Source organism: Paralichthys olivaceus, chromosome 22 (genome assembly GCF_024713975.1).
Source record: "Paralichthys olivaceus isolate ysfri-2021 chromosome 22, ASM2471397v2, whole genome shotgun sequence".
NCBI lineage: Eukaryota > Metazoa > Chordata > Actinopteri > Pleuronectiformes > Paralichthyidae > Paralichthys > Paralichthys olivaceus.
This window is the reverse complement of record NC_091114.1, coordinates 9,487,454-9,512,785: the sequence shown is the minus strand read 5'-3', so window position 1 is coordinate 9,512,785 and position 25,332 is coordinate 9,487,454. Positions and strand designations below refer to the sequence as shown.

At 40.8% G+C, this 25,332-nt stretch overlaps 1 long non-coding RNA gene across 1 annotated transcript in view; it reads right to left on the bottom strand.

Moving 5' to 3' along the window:
• Nucleotides 1-1,451: 1,451 nt before the first annotated feature.
• The window catches only part of LOC109634865 (uncharacterized), a 43,060-nt gene continuing 19,179 nt past the window's right edge, over nt 1,452-25,332 (bottom strand). Inside the window, exons 3-4 of the long non-coding RNA XR_011239905.1 lie at nt 22,290-22,360; nt 1,452-3,125 (exon numbers count right to left, since the gene is read on the bottom strand). This is a non-coding gene — a long non-coding RNA (uncharacterized lncRNA). The remainder of the gene's footprint in view (nt 3,126-22,289; nt 22,361-25,332) is intronic.

Below are 25,332 nucleotides of genomic sequence, written 5' to 3'. Positions count from 1 at the left end.
CTGTTTTCCTCGTTTTAGTTTGGTCTGCGTACGATGTCATCCACAGTTATTACAACTGACAGCCAGTGGAATACACAGAGTGCAAAAGAACTCAAGAGCTACAACATAAGTGGATGAAATCTCCCAAAGATAAAATGGAGGCACAAACTCCAGAGGGAAAGAAAGGAAGATCTCTCTCTAAGGCTCATTACTTCCCGCATCGCACGCCAAGTGCTGACCTAGCAGCGTCCCAACCCCCTATCCTCCTCTTGCCCTTCAATCCCCTCCCCCGGCAGGTGAGGGAGTCGTATACCGTCAGGCACTCCCACCATCAGCCGATTTGGTCTGTAACACCCATAGAGAAATGCAGGATGGTAGTGCTTCAAGAGCTTTTAAAGCGGCCAATGGCTGCTTTAATGGATGAATACACTATTTAACTTAATTCATGGTCTGTTCCAGCCTTACAGGGAGGATTTGACCTCTCTTAGGTTAAATAATGGTCCCAGCGTAGTCGGGGGGCAAGAAGGAGATAAATGCGCTGTGACATTCAGCTCACTCCAGCATCCCCCAATGTGTGATTTGAGAGCAGTCTATTAGGCACACGCTTTGCTTAAACATGGGAAGAGTTATTAGACGGGGCAGCAATGACTAGGGGCTGCACATAAGGCAGCATTTGAAGAGAGGAATGGGTACGAGCAGGGCTTGATGGCTATTTATCAAAGGAAATTTGAAAAAGGCTGCGAGAATCCATTGAACACGATTGTATGGCAAATTTAAAGGGGCAGCTTGCAGTGTTTATTCAGGTTTTCTGACGGCTGGCGGGACAAAATAAGTGATCTGAAAACATCACCTTGGGCTCTGGGAAAAGTATTTTTCACTATTACCATTTTAAAGACTTAATTATTTGAAAGATTGCAAAATAAATCAGCAGAAAAATTTATATTGACACACCAGAGTTGAAATCGTCTTATAATGAGGTTGAAGTTTTCTGCTTTTTTTATTTTAAATGTTGAGCACAGTCGTGTCTCAAGCTGGATTTGCATTTAACTACACGACTCACCACAAACACAGGATGAATGGGTCAGCAGTCGGAAAGTATGACTTTCTGAGCGCCACTGGCATGGAAGAACCACAGATAACTTGACAAATTGACCGAATATGCGAAGCATTTTCAGAGCTTTCCATAATCGGCCAGCAGCTGACTGCTCATTAAAATCCAGGGGGCTTCTTTATTACTGTATTTCCACAAATAGTGATCCCAGCCTTTATTTACCTCTTGTAGGAAGGTATCTGGTGTTTATTTGACGCAGTTTTGTAAATCAGAGAGACCTTTATTTTTTATTCTTTCAGTATAATTGGTCATATTTTAATACAAAGCCTTGTGTGCCCATTGCCTCTCTCTCTCTCTCTCACACAGTAAAAGCAGAGTGCAGAGGCAGTGAACCAAAAGAAGTGAAGATTAATCAAGCTGACAACAACTACACGCAAGTTAAAGTGCAATAAACAGTAAGAGGTCAGTAAGAACTTTATTGAACCACCTGTTCAACAAACATGTAGGTAAGTGTTATTCTCTACTGAGTGGTCCACAGTCAGCATTTTTACATAAACCACACAGCACCAGTTAAAGGTGCATTGTGTAGAGCTTTGTGACATCTAGTGGCGAAGTTGCATGTTGCAGCTGAATACCCCTCACCCTTCCCAATATTCAATTTGTCCCAAAAGATCCCTTTCACCTAAATCTTACACACTGGCTAATCATGAGTAGCTGTCGGACTGTAGTTGACTATCTTAGTTCGCCAAGATTACATCAAATCCCTTAATTTAGCTGTATTGTTGTACAAACCAGCTAAAATAAACTTTTTTTATAAACCAAATGAACATATGTTCATATTTTCCATTGAATGACTAATCTTCCCATTTCCGTAGCTCCTCATAAAATGCTGTAAAACATGGTTCTGCATTCAACCCTTCTCAAGGAGGATCCGTCATTGGGATACGACCTTTTCAAAAAGAATTACACAAATTTGAGAACTTTGCTATACTTTACACTTCACCAGGATTTATATGACACACTATTCCATGTATATTTCTATGACTGGGAGGATGATTACCCATTTTTCCTCAGCTTAATGTGCATTTGGTGTTTTACACAAAAGATAACAAGGACCCTGACATCCCACACTAAATAATAAACCAAACTCTTGCCATGTTTGTCAGATAGTCTGTGATCAAAACCCTGAGTGATCTAAACTCACTGTCCTGTTTGTGAACCTTGTCTGCTGAATCAACAGGTTGATCAAATGTAATCAATGAGGTATAACTCTGCTGGAGTAAAGGAGAGAATGAGCCCTTTACCGACAGTGCTGCGACTTCAAGGACAAATCAAACAACTTTACTGCCAACAGCACCAGCTCATCCGTCAGCTACTTGCTGGAAGGAGCAGCTAGTGACAAAAAAGCTGTAAAAGTTGGGTGAATCTTGCTCCCTGATGATATATAAACTGCAAAATGTGTATCCGCCAAGTCACTCAGTCGAGTAATGGAACTTAAACTGATGTTTTCTTCTAAATAAGCTATAAAAATAAAAAAAGAAGGGCAATAATTTTAGTTATCACCTTCAATTCAATCAATTTAAATATGTCCCTGGTGTAAATTACATTTTCAAATAAACTACACACATTTTATCCAACTATTAATGTAAAAAGTTGACTGGTTAAATGCGAATTTTTATAGCGTCATCTCTGATTTCTGTCCCTGATTAAAACTGGCTTTCGTTTTGTTTTTTCTTTTGATTGAGTCCATTTAGTTTGCTGTGGGACAAACTCAAAATATAAAGCTCTTGAGCTCATCTTTGCGGGTATTTACTGGCATTTTATGTCTCAAACTGTCAAGAACCCAGCATTGTAAGAGCTTTGAAATTATTTGAGGAGCAATTAAGTGACCAAAGTGTCAAATTAAATGTTATTCTTTGGTCTCCTCATATTCATCTCGACACTGTGATCATCATCATCATCACGAGTGGGTCAAGAAGACTCTGTTACTTTAGATGCAGGTTAGCACGGAGATGTGTGTAAGGGTCAGGCCAAGTTTGGCCACGCTGTCTCTCTCCATCTTCCTCTGGGTGAACATCCTCACATCCGCCCCCATCTGCATATTCCAAGAGTGACAAAACCAGTTAGCTGGGCAATAAATCAAACCTCGGCTGCCCAATTTACTTTCCTAATGTAATTAATAAGTGCTAAAAGCATTTAACTGGCCATAATTTGAGGATGCCACTTTGAAGTGACTATTAAAAGGAAAACGTAGCGTGCATGAGAAAGAAAAATATTATGGCGCCACTGGAAGCTTTGCGAGACATTGCAACAGCACAAGCCCAACACTTATCTATGTCATTTGAAACTTCCCAGGGAAAACAGGGGAAAAAAAGGAAATTAAATCAAGATTGATCATTATTTGTCTAATCGATGTGCGGGAATATCAGATTTTCTGATATAATCTATTACAGATGAGAAGCATTTAGTTTTTATTGGTTGTAAATTATTTGCCCATCATTATATTAGATTAGAGATTCACAGATAGATAAATGATGTAAAATATAAGCATGTCTATATTTCATTTTTGCCCTGATAATCCATAATCTGTCAGATTAAATTTGACAGTACGTTATTTAACTGAGCCCAACATTTTTTTTTTCTTCAAATTGCTTAACTTTTAAGTCGCCTGGAATAAATCCTTATCAACGCAACACGCTCCACTCGAACCCATCAAAAAGACTGACTCTCTCAGAAAGAATCTATCAATTAAATCTCTATTACTCAGGACACAATCCTTGCAGTCCCTTACAGACTTGCTTAATCCCCTTCTTCACTCTCTCCCTCTCTCTCACTCTGCGGCAAAACCACAGAGAGGATAGTGCAAACAGAAGTGAGCAGGAGGGGAGGCGTGAGCGAGGAAGTAGAGAGGGGTGATTGCCGAAGAGCAGAGCTTGTCATGAGTGGATTTATGGCTGGGGAGACAGCGGCGGGAGGCGGGCGAATTGATGGGTGACACATAATCAGCCTCCTTATCGCAGCCCCGCAAAACTGGATTGCATCCAGAGGCTTGTGATCCGTCCGGATTTGGCTAATGTCTCCCACTCCTCTCCTGAGCCCCGACAGCTCTGCGTTATCAGGGCCGGGTCTGGGCTTCCTCTCCTTTCCCTCTGACTGCAATCCCTCCAACCCTCCATCCACTGCCTCCCCTGTTCTGTCGGTATCTTGACACTGTGTCAGGTGAGGAGGCAACTAAGGGTTTGTTGACCAGGTCTGTCTGTCCACCTCTTTTCCTGCCTCACTCTCAAGTGCTATTCCAGCCGCTCTCCGTCTTCTCCCCCTCTCTCAGCGATGCTCTCTTAAATGCCACACCAAAGTTTCCGAAAGATAAATCTTTAAATGGACTTCTCAAATCAGTACCAATTGTTGACACTAATGTTGGCAGAAATAGAAGCAAACCTCTGTGTGAATGCTCTTGAAAGCAACTAAATGACTCTCTGTAAACCGTTCTTGTTTGCATTCTGTAACCCAACATGCCAGTTTCTGTCGGGGATGTTTATTGTTTCGTGACTGGAGTTACAACAGCAACAGCTCGAGGAAGGAGTGAATCACAGCTTCTTGAGTGGTTGGGTTCAAAGTTTCAGAAAGTGGTTTTTGGGGTGAAATGGAGCTATGCTCTGACATAATGCGCTGGTTCGTTCACACAAGTCCGGCACGGCTCTGAAGAATCTCTCACGAAGTGGATGGCAAACTGCTTTGTTTCTTGTAATTTATCATTGGATGGACGGGCCAAGTTGGCAGAAATGAAAATCAGAAGAGGAGGAATCATTTTGAGATTCACAGCATATACAGTACATCATGGATACACATCTGGGCTTTCACAAGTACTGCTTTCTGCGCACCACATTTGTCACACCACCTCTTGCTATCACCAGCTCATCCTACCTGGAGAAATATTCTGCACACAGTAAGTGCAACTGAAACAATTAAAGACCCTAGTTTGGACCTGCAACTGATGAATATTGACAAGTTTGAAATTAAATATACTTGCGTGATCTGAACACACACACACACACACACACACACACACACTCTCTCTCAAACAGAAACACCACACAGGATTAAAATTTTAACCATAAAATACACAAAACACAGTAGCTTGTAGCCAACCCCTTCTCATTTTCCTTAATGGCCATGTTGACGACTTGTTAAGACGTCAATGTGTCAGGACATTATTGCTGGTGAACACACAAACAACGTGACTCGCGAGTTGCAGGACACCATAGTTCCATATCATAGTTTTTACAATTCTTACGGCGATGAAACCGTGACTTTAGGAAACCGCCATTATTGTAAAACCGGTTATTCCCGACATCCCAATATCGCACACTCTCGTCATGCAGAATGGGAGAGACTGGGTTCAAACTGCAGACTATCTGGTTCGTGCACAACCCTCTTTACCTCCTGAGCCACAGCAAACCAAATAATAGTTGCTGTTGACAAGGCACACTTTGCTATGGTTTGAAATGAATTATATACAGTCCTGCAAAGCTGAAAAGAAACAGACGCCTCAATCACTCTTAACTCGTAACTGCATGTCCTACTTGCAGCTCAAAACAGAGACAGGCCTTTGGTGCCATCAGAGACAGAACGAAAGAGAATTTGAAAAGCAAAACCTGAGCTATCCACTGAAATTGAATCTGACCCCTGTATGCTTTCTGCACTGACTCAGGAAACAAAACACTACTTGAGGATTGCAGTTGCGTCTGTGTTATTTACCATGTTGTTGAATAGCCAATGTTTCGGGGGCATTTTGCTGACACTGCCCATCCCCCATTGTAACTTTGGTACAAAGTGAGAAAATAACCACATAAAATGACAACAGCTCCGTGGCATTTCCCGTGCACTTTGTGTTGGCAAGCAGAACGCGGACACGACGACGAGCTTAATTTCACTGCTTCAGAGGTAACATGAAGCTGTTACCAGGCTGCTGGATTAAAAACATTTCCAATATTGCCTGAGTGAACCTCCTCTCATGAAAAAACAACAGTTTCTACAGCACAATGTATATTTAAATACCAGAGTACACATTACCACACACACTGCTTATAACGTATCAATGTACTGACTGAGAAAAAAATATAATAAAACTCCCATAAACCTGTATGCTCTTTTAAATCTACCATTCACAAAAGTGAGTGACGCACAAACACATACTGTGATTTGGGCTTCATTGCATATTGTGGACCATTTAGGTAGTGTGCAGTGATATGAAACCAGAGAAGCTGAAATATTTCTGACATGAATGCTGCCTATTTGTACATTTGGAGCCAGAAGGTATGCAGATAGCGATTGGGGGATTTTGCCGCATTATTTTTTTTATAGCATCAAATCACTAATTAAATCCGAAATGACTGGAAAAATGAGCGCCTGAACACATATAGTATTATATATATAATGTTGATCTTTTAGTTTAGTGTACAATGTACAATCCACTAACATGGAGGAGGAAGTAGCCACAGGTGGCGATTGTGACACTTGGGCTTCATTTATGCACACCAGTCCTGTCATCCATGGGAATTTACAGCCTATGTATTATACTTGCTGAATTACAAGAAGACAAAGGTCTGATTTAAACAGTTGTCATCTACTTTATTACAAAAATAACAATCTGTCCCTTTTCTTAAACTACTCATGAATGAATAAATGATTAAGTATGACGTTCGTGCTGGCAAAATGTCCCTCTTCATATTCACATATGTTCTGCTGTTTAGCATCTTACAGTTCTCGTCACAGATTTAAGGCCGGCACAGTGTGAAGAATGCAAATCTCTTGCAAATCTCAAGAAAATGAACACGAGGTAATGATACTGATTGTAGTTGCCATTCTGAATGTCACAAAACAAAAGCAGCCAATGCTGACATAATACAATAAGCTCATTACACAGGAAATATTACATTTACATATAAATGGAGTGAAGTCGCAACTCGGTCTGCTGTTGCTTAAGAATATTCAGTCTTATCAGAAAAGTTGTTGGATGATTAAATAAAAACACAGTTGACATTGAATTAAAGCTGGGACAAAGGCTCTATTCTTTCTTTGGAGTGCATCAACAGCAGTGATAACCAAGTCAGTTTGGTGAATGCATTTTAAATGAAGTTATTCTGCTGTGTAATACTTTCTCTGTAACACTGAGACTACAAGTGCATTTTTCCATTTTACTTTTCACCTGAACTTGTCCAATCTTCAACTCTGGGTCAATAAAACATCCAATCCAACAATAACAAAGTTTTATTCAAAGTTTTTTGTAAGGCTGTCAGAATTCACAACATGTATACACTTGGTTTGTCTTTTATTTGAAAAATGTAACATTAAAAATTCCAATTAGCGATAAAATCATAACAAACAGTCCAGGCTGCAATCCACCAAGCTACCTCGTTGTGACATTCTTAAATCCTACTCATTGTTGCTCCAGGAATCTGTACTGACCTGTGCTGATTTCCATTTATTTGAACTCGCTGCCCAAGGTCAAGCAGCCGCTGCTGCTACAACAGACATTAGTTTAAGGTTTTTATTAACACTGATTCTTGTGGAGAAATGATTATGTCCTTTACTAGCGGTACACCTTAGCCCTGCAGATATCAATAACTTAAAGAGAATCTGCAGCACAAACAGTGATGTTTAGTGAGACAGATGCATGAGGAGACGTTATGAGCTCTGGACTATTGGATCTTTTTTAATGACTCTGAGAAGTGGCCATTTACAAAAGGTGGCTGTACGTGACTGTGTTTGCTATCTCTCCGTCATTCTCCTCCTCATCCTCCTGTAGGGCTACAATTTTCCCAAGATGCAACAGCAGGATGACAAATGGTTGCTTAAAATGCAGTTTAAGAGGATTACTTTCTGTGTGTGCGTGTGCTTGTGTGTAAATATATCAGAGCGTGAGTGAAGAGAAAAGAGAGGGCAAATAAAATCAGCCACCACTACTGATTTATTGTTTGTGCAAGTACATGAGGAAAACATTTACTTTGGTGCGCAAGCTGAAGGAAAAATTATGAATTACTTCATCACTTAAAAGTGATGAGGGTCTCTATGGGCTTGCTATAAATTTTTGTGGCAGAAAAAGGGACCAAAATGTCCAGAGAAAGTTTTAAACTCAGTGCGAGTCCATCATCATCGGGGCCGTTTAAAGTTGTTCAATCGACAGCTTCGCCGCCAGTTTGCGTGTTGGGAAAGACACTGAGCTGCTTATTGCCACTGGTGAGAGCAAGTTGGCCAATTGATGAAGTTTCGAAGACTTAACAGATGCAAAACTGTAAGATTACAAATATCTGAAGATGAAAAAGAGTTATGCATGTAGAATAGGGCTGCGAGATATGACACCAAAGCAATATCACCATTATCTTAAACTTTTACCATGATTAATGAACGATTATTTTATAACGCCCCACCCACTCCTGCATGTGTGTGTGTGTCTCCTCATCCCTGTCGCTCTTCACATGTATTTAGTTATTAATCGATGAACCCTTTTCCCGTTTTATGACCACTCCTGACCCGGGCAACTTCCTGAAGTGTTGCTGAAGTCAAATTTGAAAGTTCATGTTCTCTACAGAAGTGGGACTATTGTTTCTCTCCGATGTTATTACTCTTTAGAAGATAATGTGGCAAATGCCCAGGGCTGAAAATAATGACTGAAATGATTGAATTTCAGAGTGGGTGGATGATTTTTTTTTTTTTTAATCCTGATGAATAAATGCTTCATAAGAGTATTTGTTATCATACAGCACCATCCCATATTGATCACTCGGAGTGGTCGGACTGTCTGATACCACCTTCATCATCTTCTCCAGATCAACAGAGGGAAAAATTCTTCACACAAAGAACACACATCATGTGTATCTGCCTTTCACGTCAAAACAGAGAGCTCAGTATCGACTGCAATTATGGATTCATCTACCCACTTGACAAAGTGCAGCACGGACAAAGGCGCACACAAAAATAGAAACCTAAAACCCAAACGCTTCACATGTACCCCACACAAAGAACATGTACGTACAAATGCTTGGGCTTGATCGTGGGAACCGCTCGCATGTATGATAAATAACAGGTCTGTCCCGTCATTAGAGAGGAGTTGAGCTGTTCCTGTGGTCGGCTTGGCATGTGTGCTCTGGGGTTTGGAAGCTGCCGTGGCATATGTGGTCGCAGGTCAGATATATCTGGCAGCTCATTGCTCCACTGCTCCACTGCCCGCAGACAAACACAAAGTGTGTTCTTGAAAGAAAAACACTTCACGACGGGACAGCCTTTAAAGTGTGGGGAAAGTTACCGGCGGACAATTTTTTTACTGGCGTGATTTCATTAACAGACACGGCTGCTAATCTGTGCAGCTGCAAACTTTAACACCTTTTATTTCTCCTATTTTGTTGCTTACAACATTTTACGCCACAGCATAAATTCAAAGTAAAACATGTAAAATCTAAGTTTATACTATGTTTTATGGTTCATAAGTTTTTAGGAACGAACCGAGTAAAAGTGAAATAGTAGTAATACATCATTACCTCCAAGTTAGTTAGTTTTTGTCTTATTCTTGCTAAATGGTGAGTTTATGACTAAAACTGCATTATAATTACTATTTTCATATATTATAATGTTACACCTAAGTGGATATGAGAAAGTATGAGAGGTTTTGTTACCTTCTGTTTTTTGACTTTGTTTTTTTCATTTATCACATTGTGGGATGAAAAAAATCCTTTAAATATTTAGGATTTGAACGAATGAAAAGACAACAGGAAAGTTATATCAAGTTTGGTAAAACATCAACTTCCAAACTACACAAAAAAGATTTTATCTGCAGGCACAGGGGACAGATCCACTATGAACATAAAAACGAGAACAAGCGCATTGTTGGGAGAGCGACTACAAATAAATCAGAATGCTTAAAACAATACTGCTACATCTCAGGACACTCGCTGATAGAAAAACCTGTCCAACAGTAATGGATTGAGGTGAAAAGAGGAGGGAGCATCGAAAACGTCCTCTGTGACACTGCCGTTTACTCTGGTGAACACACATCCAAGTCCCCCCTCCCTCTCTGATCTATGGACTGTCAAGATGGATATTTTCTGAAATACTTTATCCCGTTTCTGCCGCACAAATATGAACTGCCTCTGACACTCGCTGGAGCGGAGGGGGAAAACACAAGGCCCCTCTTTTCTACTGTGAATAATTAAAACGTAAACCTGAGCTTAACTAGAAAACTGGAGTTAGAAGGTGCGTTTCCAGACATGTTTTGATCTTCCTGTTCATTTCTATTGGAAATACTGAATCATACTGTGGAACGACCCTTCAGCACCATGGCTGACGGTTTGACTCCAATTTGAGCCTGGGATTATTCACAGGCAGGATTAAGTGACGGTGGCTTGTCCTTTGGAAAGGACATGTGTGGAGAACATCAGAATACTACGTCATTATATTGTGTGTTTGTCAATTTATTCCATAAAGAGATTATCTTGTGGTTAGCTTCTGCCTCTGGAATCACATTTGATCCTCTGCCTACTCTGAAGCTGTGTCTCAATTAAGGGGCTGCATCCTTCGGAGGCTGCATTTGAAGGCCGATTGCATCACAACAGAGCGACTAGGATGTCCCGTTTCAGAGGCTCCTTGAGAAGCCCATAAATGCGTCCTTTCGTCCCTGAGAAACGAAGGCTCCAACGGGTGGATCCAACCTATCGCAGGATTCATTGTGCTTTGGTAACGTCTGATGCTTAACACTGTCAACCCTCAACCGTGCAGCTATCAGTATACGTGTTTAAAAAAAAAAGGGGTCATTAAAACTTTCCCGTCATGTCCGACTGCAACTCCGTGTCCTCAATAGGATGCGGCCCCTGAATTGAGACACAGCTTCATCATATCATGTGTCAGTGTCTCTTCTATCCCAATCAAATAAATAAACTAAGGGAAGTGTACTTTCATTTCTGCCAGAAACAAGTAACAGTGGGCACGTGTATCCCGGGAAAAACAACTCTCAGTTTTGGCCTTGCTCTTATTTTTGGGTTTCTGGCAGCTTGATGTGGTCATTAAACAGTGGCCACTCTGTTTACCACACTACACAGCATTGGTGGTCAAAGGTAATAATATCTTCCTGGTGTAACATGTTTATTTACAGACAGTACTAAATATTGAGGAACTCAACTCGGCTTGCATATTTACAAGAGCCACTTTTGATTATTGAAGCTTATTTACAGCATAAACATAGAAGAGAAGATTTTCGAAAGTCCACTGTGTGTCCTTGCAAGCTCAATTAGGAACTGAAGACAAGGAGGGAGAGGACAATTGACCACCATGAGTAACCTGGTGAAAAAGATTAACTGGGATATGTGGTCTCTTTGCTCAGAGACGACCGCGGAAATTCCCGAAACCGAGCGCACTCATGCCTCAACTGCTCCAGTGAAGCCAGTCAGCTCCAAGTTGTGGGTAACTGAGTGTGAAATGGCACCGCTGAAAAGGAGCATCTGCGCTCACCAAACCTTTGGCTCTTTGGAGTAAAGCGGTCATCCTGCTTTTGCAGAAAAATAGATGCATAATGTTCATTTATAGGGTTTTCAACTTCTGGTCGTGATTTCACATTGTGTTTAAGATTTATCGTTGGACCAATTAAATGTGCCATGAAATATAGGTATTCTGTCATAAACGATCATTATGCCTCTTATAGTCTCTTTGCGGGCTGCGTATAAGTAAACTGAGGAGGTCTTTTAGAATCTGCGACAGCTCCACAAACATTAACATTTTCATTCTCCTCTCATCACTAACAGCCCCAGGGAGACCCAACCATGCGTATTCTATTAACAAAAGGCACGCCCAGTGCTCCAAAGTCTCAGTCTCGATTCATACACATCCACAAATCCCTTGGCAAAAGCTGTTTGTGTTCACTAGAGCCTGCAAGAGGGACAGAAAGAAAAAAGACACACACACACTGACACAAAGACAGAGAGACATGTAAGAAAAGCTGGAGAACAAAGCGACAGAGAAATGGCACTTATTGCAACAGCACATAGCTCACAGCTAAACTTCTGTAGGTTCATCTGGGAAAATCTAATGTTTCACCATTACGGGCTCAACTCTGGATTCTTCATTAGCCTGCAGACGCATTAAAAGAGCAGAGGCGCAAACATGAGTTCTGATCATTGAGGTGCATTTTCAGTCATGCACACAACTGTCAAGAAAAAGATAATTAAATACTATATTAAAACTGTATTAAAATGAAGGTCCTACAGGAAGCATTTACAGCACATCTAAAATTAATGTTTAAGTTGGAATAATTGATTACTTAATGTCTTATTTATAATTTGAGTATAACAGTGTCCTAGTGTTTTAACTTTATTTAATCACAAGGACGAATCTAAGATTATTTAGTAGTTTAAATCGTATTCTGTCACATTCATGATGTAATGTATTAAGTTGAATGTGTTGTTTCGTTTGGTCGAGGTAAAATCACGTGAAGTAAATCTGGTTCTCACGTGTAACAGATTCTTTAAGGAAATCTTTCCTCTCTGTGTGTTGTGGTCCAGTTGACATGTTTCTTACACAACCTTATGCAAACACATGTCTGCACATGTGTGTAGCCACATGTATAAAAAGCTTTGAACCATACACAGTGCAGGAGACCTAGTTGACTTGGTTATAGGCAACACAGGCAAGGATTAAAAAATGTGATGCTACCCCTGAGGAGGTAAAACACAAGTTGGCTGTGAATTTCAAATTTTCACAATAAAATCCAACACATAAAATACAGTTGCGTTTGTTGTAATGTAAAATACTCCTTCCAATTTAATAGTCTGCTTCTTTCTTTGCACACCTATGCAAGTCTTTGCGCTTGGAGAAAAAAAGCCTGGACTCTGGGGGATTGTTTTCTTGTGATAGAAATTGAATGCATAGTTAATTTCACAGTGGGTACAAGTAGAGCCGCGTAGAAATGCTGATGGTGGAAGTTGTTAGCCCAGCAGGTACCCAACACATCACTGACATTTGCCTCTATTCATTTGCACAAGGTCTTGACACCTGCTGTGAGCTACACGGGTCAGAACAGTAAAATGCCTCCTTGGTGGGCAACATTAAACCAATTGCAAATGCGCAGTTTTCTCTCTAATGAAATACCCTTGATCATAAAAAAACGTATCTGGATGTATTTTAGGCTAATAACATAGGGGCCTTCTAGATGGGCATGATGTGATCATTAGGGCCCTAGCATGTATCTAGGTTGCATGAATAATGTTATAAACTATGCAACAGGCAGGAAAAGAGTAAGAAAACAAAACACAGTCCACATTTGAGTTAGTTACAGAATACGTCCAACAACTTTCAGCCAGAGTCCAACTTTCTTGGAGTGCCTCACTGTGCTGGGCTCCGATAGTGAAAGGTGTTTATCATGAAGTGGTATCCACAGTGGAGCCACTGCAGGGCGCAGATAGCAAGCTGCTGTTTTCAGATCAGTTTTGTTCCAGCAGTCTTAATGGTTTGCTGCTATGATTAAAGATGGCGAGAGTTCTCCAAACTTCGCCTCGCTCTTTCTCTCTCTCTCTCTCTCTCCAGCGAGTTCGGACTGACGCGATCCGTCCTTCAAAAATCACAGACGCACAAAAACTGCTTTTTGTTTTTAACTTTCCAGGAAGTTGTGTAAAATTATACCGACCCCTAATTCCCCAAACTTCAAGTTCCTTTTTTTTTTTTTTTTTATCTTTTCAAAGTTTTTATCGGTTGTTTTTGCAGTTAAAATAAAATATGAGCTCCATCTGCTCAAGGGTTATCTCAACCTTTAAAGAAATTAAATTCTAATCATTCTAATGCTTTGACACAGGAGCACAAATTGGGTAAACATCCTCTACCTGCATTTATTTTGCCCTTCCCTGTTCACCTGTCCCATCTCACCACAGTGGGGTGTGAAGCCCGTCCTCCCACGTCTTCCAAAATCTGTCGGGGGGACCGTTTCCCCTCTCACCCTAACAGTGCGAGGCAACCGGGCTGGTAACAGGGAAAGGAAATACAGCCACATGCTTGTACTGTATATAACTCCAGCAGCAGTTGTGACTTGAGACAAGGAAAGACAACACTGCCCCCCAGGTGTAGAAAATGCAATAACCAGCCAGTGCAGCAGAGTGAGAATGAGGAGGAGATGCCATTTGAGCCAGAAAACACAGTCCTGAGGAAACAAACTGTGAACACATGGGATGTTCGATCAATCAAAGGTGGTCCAAGTGTTTAATGAATGCTGATTGAAGGTATTGTGGTCTTTACCTAACTTCAGATAACAGGTGAATTATTGCACATATTTCCCTTTCACTTTATTTTTGTCGTGCTGACAGATAAGCCGGGGAAATTATAGGTGTAGCAGAAAAAGATCCTTTCAGCGTGCACAAGTGAAACTGATGGAGGGAAATGATGGAGAGAGAGAGAATTGCTTATTTTTATATCATAAAAACATTTTCTAGGTCTTCGCAGCTGAGGCGGCGCTCTGCACCTTGTGTTCATTTAGAGCAGCTCAACAGAATATCATCAGTGCTGCACGTGGGAGCGAGACAACCATCTCCATCAAAACGAGCAGTGAGTTGATCAACAGCTCTTGAATCCCCTCTCTGCTATTTCTTCCCTCTGTATCTCACATGCAGCTCGACTCGTTGTGCCTGGCTGTAGCTAATCTGGCTCTGAGCAGCGTGGGCGGCAGCGGGCAAGGGCACAAAGGGGCTGCTGGGTAAAAAAAAAAAAAAAAAAAAAAAAAAAACAGTTGGGAGACAGCGGTGATTGACGGCTATAATTAGCCCGCTGAACAAGGCCGAGGGGAGGAGCCAGGGTGTTTGCGGAGCATCTAGTACACTTGGATACACACGTTTTTATACATTACAATGTATGGGCTTTGAAATATGCAACGCAGCAATGCATTTCAATGAGCTACGCCTGGAAAAAACACTAAGTAACAGCAAGTGGGTTTGCCTATGAATGTTTTAGGGAGTCACACATATTCTTCTGCTTACATTTGATAATATTTAGTGCGGTGTCCATAAGTTTAAATTATTATGACACAAAACTCTTTAACACACAAAAACCAGGCACACCAGCAGCACACGGCATTAGCACAATTTAAACTGGGGGAAACAGACGAGCAGTAATAGGCAACCCTGTCAAGGCCTTGAAGCAACACAACTTCTGATCACGCTAATACAAGTTTTGCGCTCTGTCTTGCTCCTCTCGGCTCCTTTTATGTGGAATATCATGTCACTGTCAGCTTGGCCATTAAGGCAGAACGAGGGAAAGAGGGGTGCGACTCGCTGCCAAATGGTCCAGAGAAATGAGGATTCCATCAGGCTGACAGACCCCTCACTGGCTTTCTGAAAAGGTGTCATTTCCTTTAATTTGATTGTGTTTTTTTTTTTGGGTGGCCAATAATATGGCTTTTATTTAGCCCACCTGCGGATCTTTCTCAGACTGCCCTCCGGCAAACAACCTTGTGTGTACTTGCATGCAGATGCTTTTAGACAATTTACCTTTCAGAGATGTTTGACAGCGCTTTATTTATTCACAAGGTTTTCAGAGCTATCGTGACTATTAGCATTAGCTTCCATGCAAGGATAAATATGAATTTTTAATTTTGCACACATATACCATGGTAGTTCAGTTATGCGTCTTTGTTTCGTATGTTACCTTACAGATGAAAAAGGCAACTTTTCACTAGTTTTCACAACTGGAACCTGCAGTAGTGTTGCACAAGGAGCTTTGCTGAGACATGCCAGCATCTGTGTATATGGTCAATGAGAAAATAATTAAAGGGGGACACAGTTGTATAAAGCCTTCAGTGGTTCCAGAAGGGGCAGTGTGTCTGTAGCCCACTCCTCATCTCTGCTAGTTTCTAATGGAAAACACAACTTGTGTCTGCTGGTTGCACGAGGCCAAAGAATACGAATTGCAGATCAAACCTTTTCACATATATACATAAATATCACATATCAATATATATATTAATGCACATACAAAAATGTATATAGTGAATTTGGAAGAGACATTTTCCCTGACTGCCAACTCTTTTGACCTCATTTGAAAAACTGCCAAGCCAGAATGTTGACGTCTTGTGCTGCAGGGCACATAAAAAAGATTTCTACATCAAATCCATTTTATATAAGTACTTCATATCTTCCCTTCAGAAAAATGTGCAAGCAGATAGTTCCCTCCTCCACTGGAGTTTATGGGTCCAACAATTCTACAACTAATATAGAGCCTTCTCATCTATCCTCCTCTGCATCAGTGTTGAACAAATGGCTTGCAGCAGATATTAAGTTAGCAAACAGTGCAGCTTAGTCGCTAAAACTGTCATCACCCCTTTCTGACACGTTAAAGGTTCAGCGTGTAGAATTTAGTGGCATCTAGTGGTGAAGTTTCATGTTGCAGTTCAATACTCCTCACCTCACCCTCCCCTTCCAAACATGAACTTTAGTTGTCATAAAAACTCTAAAGGTGTTACGTTTATCCAGTTTGGGCTACTGTAAAAAAATCATGGCGGCCTCCGTAGTATTTAAATATAAAGGGCTCATTCTAGGTTCAAGAAAACAACAATTCGTACAATTTAAATGAAACACAATAGTGAAAACATCACTGGGTTTATTTTATATTCAATCAATCCTAAATCTTACACACTGAACCTTTAAATTCATATGTTCAGGTTCTCAGGGGAGTGGTTTCCGAGTGACCATAATCTAGCGCTGGCTAATTATCACTTACAGAACAGTTCTTCTAACTTATCTTTTAACTCAAGTTTCGAGATACAAAAACTAATATTTACTCATATTTATTCTCAGAGAACTATGCAAGTAATAAAAACAACGAGACAATATATTGCTCAAGGGTTATTTTATGGTGTAGATCATCTTGTAGGAATGAAGGCAAAAGAAGAAGCCTCTATATCTGTTGTGCACGGCAATGTATTAAAGCATCACTGCTGGACCCTACTAGAGTACAATATTTCCACACTGTGATTTACAAGTGCTAACTCCTCAGAGACCTTGTTGATGCACTCACGAAATTATAAAATGGAAACAGATTAGAAAAGCGCTACAGGACTGCTTCTATCCAGGGCAGATAAAATACTCGCAGTGTGCCACCACCTTCACATGTCAACCGTATCTACTTCACGCACCTTTCTAAAGCGGCGCTGCAATCTCAAAAGCACAAACTTTGCTTTGCCGCGGCACTCAAACTGTGTTGGTTTAGCTTGGTCTGTCTCGCCCGAGGCATAAACTGGTGTGTTGTTTGTCTTCCTCTGAAAATGTTCACATAGAAGTTAAGTTATTTGCTGTCAAGAATGCAGGAGGCATGTCTCACACTAAAGATTTGTGGAGCACCTTCAGTGGCCGCACAGTTCTAGAGACAGAATAGATACCTTTGGGGGGATTCACGCTGACAGTTCAGCCTCAATCTCGATGCAGTCCGCATCAAAATTTAATGTAATACTTTTTCCAACATAGGTGCAAACAAATGAACTGTACCCAACATCCCTAGAATGAGATTTCAGTCACAGTCTGTGCCGATTTAAAGAGAATTCATAGATACTTTCTCAGCATTTCTAAAAAACATATTTTGATATGTAGTACAGAAAAGTGATGCAGAAGAAAAAGTGAAACAAAAATGGTTCTAAAGCAAAATTAATGGGGATAGAAATAAAGGGGGGGGGGGGGGGGGGTCGCTTCATCTGCAGCAATGGAGTTAAAAGCATTGCGTCATAATCTGCAGGAAGATGTGCATGCTGGTCTGTCAATCACATGTATTTAGTTATCAATCAATGATATCGGATCATGAATCGTTCCGGTCGCTTTGACCCTGACGTCTGTGTGCGTCTCCTCTCATGTTGTGTGGCAGATGGACTGCGTGTGCACCAAATCTTGAACTCCTCCTTCAAGTGTCTCATAAACTCTTGAGCGCCTCAAAACAAACACAAACTAAACTTCACACATGCACATAACAAACCCCTGTTGCAGGATGTCTTGCAAATGAACCACAATGCATTCCTCAACTCAGCTCCTCCTTCATATATCTAAAGAAACACAATGAATGTTTCTTGTCTTTTATTTTGATAATCAGTTCCCTTTACTAAAACTTCCTTTAACTGTTGTATGTGGGAACTGTCAAAATGTCTTCTCCCTCTTGTATACAGTCTCCTATCTCTCCTTTCTCTGCCCTAAAAACAGAAATTAAGTCCAACATTGCGCAGCTCTATAAACCCACTGTTTACCAGCAGGTTTAATGCAGCGAGCCCTTAATTGCATTCATTATCTAAAGCTCCAGGTCTGGGCCAAGGTTGCAGGGAAAGATGGGGGATTTCAGTTATCTCTTGTTTATTCAAAAATATATATAATAACTGCCAGTAGTGTAGATAATAAGTAATGAGTACGTATTGTGAAAATAAATTATGAAAAAGGCAAGGATTTCCTCAGCACTTTTATCAGCCTCGTTTTCTGTAAAGAAAGGAATAAGGATGTGTAGGCCATCATAGCTTAAGACATATTGAAAGTCTGGAGGAAAATGGAGGTTTCTTTGTATGAGGGGACACATAATGGAGTCGCCCCCTGCTCCCGAGGTGAAGTGGAAAATGGGGGCTATAATTGAAACAGTGCGAGAATGTATAAAAAGGACTATCTGAATGTACCTATGAAGGAACGTCAGGTCTGTTGAGATTAAATAAAGCTTTAAACAGTTTTAACAGTTGGCTACTTTTACTTGTAAATAGGACATGTGCTATCTCAGCATGAAAAGTTGCTCATTCATAATGTAACAGGGTGATATTTCAAAACCTTTAAAAGCAACAGATATAAGGTGAATAATTGGATTTCTGCTGTTAAAACAAATCAGTACCTCGTCACAATCAAATTATTATAAACGACCTTTTATAGGTAAAGAAAACTACAATTCAAACAATTTAGATGAAACAAACAAGTGAAAACATGAGGATTATTCTACATTAAATTTCTGCCAATAGTTTCCTTTCACCTAAATCTTACACACTGGACCTTTAAAATAAAGATCTGTGAATCACAATTCTAAAGTTTAACTGGTTTGTAAACTCGTTTTCAAATTCAGTCACACCTTTCCTGTTTCTGACCTTGCATATACCAGCAATATGTTTTTCCACCAGCCGATAGCATCCTCATACCTGCAACTCACCCAGGTAATATGTGACATCCATCAGATGTTGACACACTTCACTAAAAACTACACAAATCAAATCTTTCAGTCATAACCAAGTAGGAGAACATCTACTGTTGTCAAAATCTAAACCGACATTTTAATAAGTGACCCTGTAATAAACTGCAGTGAGTAGCATTCACAGAATACAACTGAAAGCACTGGTGAAAGGGAAGAGGAGCCATATCAGGACCCAGATGCATTCTCCGTACATTTTGACATTGAATATTAAAAATGAGCAAGTTCACAGAATCAAATACCTCCCGAGCACAAGTGAATACAATTGTATCTGGCGAGGAGGTCAGAGCAGTGTTTTCCCTGAATAACCCACTGGAGCTTTGGTTCTTTAAAATCTTAAATTAATTGCCTTTCTCTGTTACTAAAATCAGTCACACATAACCTCTGAATGGATGTATTACAAGCACCTGGCAGCCAAGCATAAGCCCATTCTGACTCAGTAAGGTGTGAGCTCCCATCCCGGTGAGTTACATCAGATGACATATGTAGGGGCAGATGGGATGGATAGTTCTTCCAGGTTTATTTATCAGGGTTGTCGGCAGCATGTTGTAGCAACTGATCGAGCCAGGTGCCAAATCAGATAACAACCTGATTGATGAAAGCTGCTGTAACAGACACCCACCTGAATATGGAGAACACGGACGATCTCAATGCGATTGCTTGATCAAAATAACAAATTAGAGGCTTGCAGCTGATGGCCTTTACAAGTTATTTATCCTCTTATTCCACAGATGCTCAGAAAGTTAGGAGACTTTGAATGCTGTAATTACAGAGTTGTAAGTGATAGCAATGATTAAATGTGTGTTGCCGGTTGCACTGTCACAGAGCTGAGAGCAAAGCATACACTCTCAGTCCACCGGGACACTGCTGGCACGCACACTCCGTGACCATATGCTCCTCTCCACCGCTTGTAATATTCATTCACTTCCCCTCCTTCATTCTCTCAGTCTGCCTCTCTATCAGCTGTGTAACTGGCAGTCGTGCCCATGTACAAGAGCAGCCCTAATAGAATCTCCAGAGACCTCCTCTCCCTAACACCCACTCGGTCTTCCTTCCCGTTTCTGTCTTTCTCTCGCAATTCTCAGTGGAAAAAAAACCCACACATCGCAGTTGCTCTCAAAATAGAATAACTGTGGGAAGAACCGCAGGAATAGAGCATGAGTCACGTGACATGTCACACTGACCCCCTCGGAGAGACAACGCGAGGCACTCGGGGCAGTTAGCCACCTACACCTTGCACCCTTTAACTCCAATTACAGGTACGGCCGTGATGATTTTAGAACAGCCCCTTCCCATCTAATCACTGCAGCGAGGGGCACTGTATCGGAAAACCATCATTAGCACAAGTCAGTCATTCAGGGGATTACAGTATATTAATTATTTAAAACACAGAGATTATTGCGGCATTTGGCACACTAATGTTGCTAATTTTGCACAAGTGCATCTGATCTGTGCTGCACTTCCATCTGCACGACAAAAGCACATCGAGTGAACTACAGTGTTGTGAGTGGGTTTGTCACGAAACAGAAAAACACTGGTTAATTGAGCTAGAAAGAAGAACAACATGTGAAATTCTGTTTTCTTTGTTTCGCAGGAGAAGAAACAGAGAAGGAATAAAAAAAGAAGAAAAGAAAGTCAAGTTATTTCCGTAATGGTGGCGCCACCTTGCTGAATTTATAACCCTTTTAGCATGGCAGAAGATGGCAGGAAGGAAACAGGAAAGTGGGGGGGGCGATTTTTATCTCGCAGAGGAAGAATGACAGTTCCATTACCTGAGAGTCGAAGATGCTGCCTGCAATCCAACAAGTAGACCCCCTCCCCCCCTCTGATACGAGCTTATCAATACTGAAGGCATGCCATTTCCACCCATCTGCAGTGAGGGCTCTCATCGATCACGCCCCTGAAAAGTCAATCATGGTTTTCACTAATCAAAGCTCACAAAGATTTGAGTCATCTCAGGACTGCACTCACATGAAGCACTGTGTGAACCGTCCCACTGTATCTAATAAAGTGAAGCTCCTTCAGGGCTGCGGCGATATTGATCATTTCTTACTGTAGTGATAAAACAGCGTGCCCCTGCAGTCAGACATTTTTCACACCCTACATACTGAAATAACTGAATCCGAGAGAGAGACAGAGAAGTTTAAATTGGGGGCTGTGTGTAGGTATTTGAGTTTGAAACATTAAAAATGTTGTCAAAGACATCCACTGTATTGATATCTACTGAGGTAAGCATAACCATGCCATCATGCTTGTTTCTCTGTGTGTCTCTGGGCGTGAAATCGCCAGACTAAAAATAACAGTTATGTAATCACACTGCAAGATAAACCAGTGTCAAACGCGTCCATGCAGGTGTGGCAGCATGTCAACAACTGCCCGATGCTGAAGATAAGATTCATTCAAGTTAAAAGTTTCATTTGATTGGCCAGTGAAACAATTCCCCAAACGCTCAAACACATGCTCTACAGGATGACAAACACCGAAACACACACACACACAAATAATAGTAATGTATTTTTGGCAGCCCACCAATATGGAGGCCCATCGGGATTCGTCCTAGTATGTGTGACTTTGGAACAGAAGTGACCGAGAGATCATTACTCGTTCTGTACAATGGACGTTTCTGGTGACATGCAGCCGGCTACTTGTTAGGAGTAAGACTGTGACAATTCTTACAGGTTATTACCTCTTTAAAGGTCCAGTGTGTAACATTTAGGTGAAAGGGATCTACTGGAAGAAATTTAACATAAAATAATCCTAATTATGTTTTCACTAGAGTGTTTTCTTTACACTTTACCCTTATATTCAAATACTTTATATTTACATAAGGAGGAGCAGGTGATCTCTACGGAGGCCGCCATGCTTTTTTACAGTAGCCCAAAGTTTTTCTCGTGTTAGGCAGGGGAGGGTGAGGTGAGGGGTATTCAGCTGCAACATGCAACTTCACCGCTAGATGTCACTAAATTATACACACTGAACCTTTAAACAACACATCGTCATACAGCGAATAAGAGTTTCAGGCGTAGTAAAAGGTGTAACTGACCTTAGTGCTGCGTTGGACGTGTGATGTTTCATCTGCAGTCAACAGTTCACTTCCTCTTCACCACTTCATCCCTGCAATATTTTGAATTGTATTAATTTTGAGAGAGCATGCCTATGTTTTTAAACAGATCTACATTTATGTACGAACGAGATAACTGAGTTAGCTACCAGTAATATGATGTGCTTATATGCCATCTTGGCAACGTCCCCCGGGCAGTTATTTCAAATTAACAAGACCAAGCTCCTATCTAAATTAATAGAGAGATTAGCATATTCCATGTTAGGATTAAAACAGGAAAAATGTAGCACATGCAGTTATGAGCTCGACCACATCGTATCATTAATATGGAGGTATAACAATAATGTGAGGGTCCCAATCTTTTTGAAGTGAGACAATGTCAGAGTTGCGAGACAAATAAGTAACCGCAGCTTAAAAAACAAACCAAAATCATGCCCAGTATTAAAATAATAAAATATAAATATTAAAATACTAGGGAGTATAATGTTTATTTTGTTTGTGATGGTTCTGTTGTTGTTGCCTCATAAGTAACAGTGTGAGAAGAAAGTAAAAGTGTCAAACTACTATTTGTTTGTGGAAAACAGGACTGATACAGAACTGATATTTGTGAGGCTTGAAGCAAATGGTGTTAATGAATGCATGGGGAGACATAGTGATCATAAATGTAAAAGAATGAACTGGCTTGTTAGATATTCATAACAAGCAACTAGAATTTTTTTTAAAAGGCCAAAGCCAAATACACTCTAATCAACAATGACCAATTATTACAATCAAGTCGGCCGCTTCAGCTGCAGTTTTTGTTATTATGTCAGAAAAGACTAATAGTTTTCTTATGATAATGAAACTTAAAATATGAATGTCGAGCACATGTACAGTAAGCAACCATGTTAGGGGCCATCAGGGGTTGTAGCGTAAAATGGCAACCAAGCATTAAGAATCAACTGTCCAAAAATTCCACCAGGCACTGATACGATTCCTAATGATATATCCATATTAACGACTTCCATAATCAGAGCTTTAAATACCAAGATAACTCACTGTTGAATGTTCGATTCCACCCACTGCACAGATGGATTCCCATCCTGTCTAACACCACTGTACATTTGACGCACTCAAAGACAACGATACAAATTATCCCTGAACAGCGAAGCTAATATCAATCTAACGTTGATGACCTTTATTTCAAAGACACACAACTGCTTAGCCAGGAGCAAGAGAATTTAAACTTTAATATGTATGAATAATTAAAGCTCTGGGAAAAGACCATTTACTTGGCCAATAAAGATGAAGGGAAGTGCCAGGCTAAACGTTGAAATTGTGAATAGGCCTAAAATGGCCCTCATTTGGAAAGTATTTCATTACACCGATTCACTCTTTGGTCAGTGAGGTTAAAAGCCATTAGACCGAGGATGCCCAACGGTGGTACACCCACCTGCCCAAACCAATCATATTTATTTAACTCATGAGCTCGTGTTGTTTGGGCCTCACATGGCTTCTGTAACACCGTCAAGATTAGAGCTCGAGGAAGAGATGGACTGAAAGGAGATGGCTTTGCTGAGCAAGCCATTTCAGCTACAAAACTAAAGCAAGTAAGAGTGAGTGTGTGTGTGTGTGTGTGTGTGTGTGTGTGTACTTCAGTCTGGCTGGAGAAGGATCATTGTGATAACTATAGCCTTGGCAGAGAAGAGACACTCATTCGAAAAGACTAAATAGTGAGAGATAATTTAAATTGCCTCGTCATCAGGCGTTGATGCCAAGTGCCATTACACACAGAGGGAGGAGAGAATGATGGTCTTAAAGAAAAACAAGAAGCATCCACACTTTTGGCTTAATGCGAGTACTCCAAGTCATCATCTATGGGAACATTAATGACATTTGCCATCACTACTGGGTAAAATCTTCATTACACAGGAATAAATGCATTAAAGTCTCAAACTAGAGCCGCTGGGTAAACAAGGCTGCCTGTTTTTCCAATAGGATCCATAATGGGTATTTTCAAACTTGTGTACTTCTGCTTCATACATTAAAACAAAATCAGACAAACTTATTTGATGTTATTCAGATTCCAAGATGTTTTGACCAAGAACTTCAACAGAGTCAGAAGAATTGATAATGGTTCTGCCCTGCTCCTCCTCCTGCCAGGGCAAACACTCACTGCTGCTCTCAGCTCGTGCAGCCAACTCCAGCCTTGCTCCGTCCTTCAGGCTGATGACAGAGGGCAAACTGGCTGAACTTGGGCCGTCAGCTGACCCGTGATGGATGGGTTTGGGCACGCCAGGTTTCGGGCCGCAAGATGCCGCGCTCCCGAGAAATGCCTGTGCTTAAGGTTTTGAAGCTTTCTCTTCCCCTAATAAAGATGTCTATCATCTGCGAATAAGTAACCTTGTCCATCCGCCAAGTCGACGCCGTGCACGGGGCGGAGGGCAAGATCGGCGGACCACAAATCAATCATGCGTAAACAACGCAACGATGAGCTTGCCTCCGATAACAATTCCGAGAGAATATTGCGGCATAAAAATGGAATGAATGAAAGCCAAGAAGCCATGCCAGTAATAGCATCAAGCTAATAAAAGAGATAAGCAATCAAATGGGAAGCTGACTTGCTGTAAAGGGAACAATATCAGTTCTCATTCTTTCTGATGGCCAAGGAGGGAGGGAGGCTTTTCATAGCTGGAGTAATTCTAGATTAAAAGAAGTGAAAGTCTTTTCAAAATATTACCAAACTTGAAACTGGAAATATCTACAATCAATAACATTAAGACAAAGGAGCTTTGCAGGACTCACGTATTGTATTGCCACAAATTATCTCTGAAGTCTTTTTAATAACGTGGTTATGTCAATTTCTCGTGTTTTAGAAAAGAACATCAATAGTTCTACATTTCCCCTTCAAATAGGTTTTTAAAAATTAGAAGAAAATGCATCAAAATACAAAGAAAATCCTCTAAAAACCAAGTTCTGATAAATGTGTAGTACAAATACATGCTTTCTTAGATTCCTTTTGAGTTCACGCTCTCCCCTATACATG